The sequence below is a fragment of the Cynoglossus semilaevis genome, chromosome 16, assembly GCF_000523025.1.
Source record: "Cynoglossus semilaevis isolate Cse_v1.0 chromosome 16, Cse_v1.0, whole genome shotgun sequence".
NCBI lineage: Eukaryota > Metazoa > Chordata > Actinopteri > Pleuronectiformes > Cynoglossidae > Cynoglossus > Cynoglossus semilaevis.
Window position 1 is genome coordinate 18,292,973 of NC_024322.1, and position 2,790 is coordinate 18,295,762.

The following is a 2,790-nucleotide window of genomic DNA, read 5'->3' on the forward strand; positions in this document are numbered from 1 at the left end:
ATAGTTGCAGTATAAATGCTGCTGGCGAGACAGAGCTGCCTCCCACAGATTTATGGTCTGTGCTTTCAGAAAGAGCATCTTCAACCATTTGGATTACAATTCAAACCCGTGTCCTCCTTAATTCGGTCATTATTCAGGGGTCGGAAGGACAGAGAACATCCTCCGTCTGGGGCCGTCCCTGCTGCAGGTGAAGACGTTTTTAAAATTAAAGAATTATTAATTTGTCCAGAGTTTTGAAACACTGGATCATTCTGACGGCGGAGGATCGATGAAACTTTTACGAGGGCAGAAGAGATGTTCAGGAACATCCTCTGAGTGGAGGAGATGTCGTGATGGTTCTGGTGTGAGCTGCGACTGTGGAAACATCTCTACAAGGTCAACTGCTCCGTGCTTCTAATCACCCACCTCTTTAATCATCCTGACTTTTTTACTCCTCATATATTTTATTGTTGAGCATCGTCCAAGAGTGGCAACAATACTGACCTTTTCAGAAGCGTCGGCTCCAGGCCGTCTGCATAAGTGCACTTTTAGATTTCGATTAGTCTGCGTGATAGTCTGATAAGAGTTGTTTGGCTCCGGCTGCTCCTCTGACCCTCAGAGGAAAATTGATGACTGATTGTTCCCGAGGCTGGGAAACTGAAAAATAAAAACCTTTTGAGTCCAGGCTGGTTTTCTTCACGTCAATTTACAATTTCCAGAAAAGCTGGCTCCGTTGCTGAAAGAGAATAAAAAGAAAAAAAAAGGGAAATGAAGGAGTTTCTTTGTCATTTTGTACTGAGGTTTTATCGTCATTTTCAAATGTATATATATACTCTTGTTTTTAATTTCTGTTTCAGGTTAACAGGAAGTCCATTTATTATACAGTAGATTTATCAGTTAAGTTGAAAAATAAACAAAAATGTCAACAACCTGGTGTGGTGCTAGCAGGCTACTAAAACATCACGAACTAGCTAGCACAGCAAATACTATTAATGTGTAACACAGTGTACGCCAAATGTCCTACAAAATCTGCAAAACTTAATGTTTCTCCATTAAATCGTAAAAAAAATAATAAAAATGACAGATGTCCTTTTAAGTGTTTAAGATCAATAGATTAAATGTTGAAAATTTAAACGCAGCACAATCGATCCTGTGAGTGGACAGAACGATGCTCTGACAGTCACAGTCTCGTGCTGATTAATTAAAACTCTGGAAATCGCCCAAGGCCTCTGTCGCAGTTTCTGCAACTGGGGACGATTATTGAAACCTTATATTTTATATTTTTACTTTAACAGAAATTGTAGACGCTTCTCTCCAGTTCTTTCTCAGTAAGAAACAAAATGGTTCTTCGGCCGCAGACACCACAGGTCTGCATGAAAGGCTTATTCTTCTTCATTGATTGTCTGCTCACATCAATATAATTTCCCATCTGTCAATGTGCTACAGTGTGGAGGGAAATTAAATCAACCTAACCCTAACCCCAAAATTCTATTTCCAACCCTGAGCAGCAGGTGAGCTGAGAAACCAAACCCAGTAATTGGTTCTGTCTCGTCTGTCAGTCTGATGCATTTAAATAAGAGTCTGCGTCCGTACAGTGTCTTTGTTTTCACTTACGTAGCACTTAACGGCCGAGCTCGTGCTGCAGCTAACGTCTGTTTGTCAGTTGAGAGAATTCATTAGATGATGAAAAAAAACAACAAAAAAACAAACCTCTGATCTGGGATGTCGTTAAACATGCAAACGTCCCGTGACTCCGCAGCTGTTTCCTTCAGTTAGTGTATATTTCTTCAGCGCACACTGAGTGATGAACAGACCCGGTCCAGGCTGGAGGATGAGTATGCAGGACCTGTTGTTCATAATGTGAATACGACTCCTGCTGTTATTGATTCTGTCCTGGAGATGAGCCCTCTGGGTTTTTCTGATGTTTATGCAGGAGAATGGTGATGCTTGCTAAGTGGAAAAGAGACAAATAATCAATAGGCAAGGTGAGGGGAGGGGAGGGGAGGAGGGAGGAGAGGGGAGTGACAAGCATCTCTGAGTTCAGAACTTGTTTTCAAATTTTCGGTTTTTCTCTTCTTTTGATGCTCTTTGGGCCTGAGTGATTTGCCCTTCGGCTGTTTCCCTTTTTTCCCCCTGGTGGTGGAGTTCTGCACCTGTTGAACAAGACATCTTCATCAATTGTACATTTTTATAGAAAGCTCGATGAACAGTGAACCGGTCACTGTTGAAGCTGGAGCATCAACAGTGTCGTTAAAATCCAGTAACTTATAGATTTTCCAGAAATTTCAGGATTTTTTTATCTTCAGCACAAGATCCACAGTAAAAACTAAAAACCACCAAATGTATGAAGCTAAATTTTGCATGTTGTTCCTGACATTTTTCCATATTAATGATTCCAACATATGGATTAGTCGTGATTAATCGTGGTTAGTCAGCAGATAGAGTACACCTCGACTGAGTTTTTCTTTTTTCACACGTAATGATTTTGTTAAAGGTAATAAAGAGTTTCCATCCAATACCAACAACGATAATCCACTGATCCCAGTCTTCCTGCATCATCGTTCATCGTGTGGTGAAGGGGAGTCAGAGGAGCAGAGAACCGGAGGTCTCAGCGTGCCGGCAGAACTCGCCGATAACAGACAGTCGGTGAAAGGGCACGGATGTTTCAGCCTCCCGCCGTTGCCATGGTGAGGCAGAGTGTGGAGGGTGTGTGGGAGGAGACAGCCATTCTGTCAAGAAAGAAAAGACTGAATCATTATTCAGTGGGTTGCTCTGACGCTGTGCCCTCCACCAGGTAACAAAAGGTGTTGG

General features: G+C 42.0%; 1 long non-coding RNA gene across 1 annotated transcript; it reads right to left on the reverse strand.

Moving 5' to 3' along the window:
* Positions 1–48: 48 nt before the first annotated feature.
* Positions 49–2,790, reverse strand: LOC103392492 (uncharacterized). Its single transcript, XR_003052134.1, has 3 exons — positions 2,499–2,790; positions 1,690–2,132; positions 49–715 (listed from the first exon to the last, which is right to left on the reverse strand). It is a non-coding gene; the product is annotated as an uncharacterized LOC103392492 (long non-coding RNA).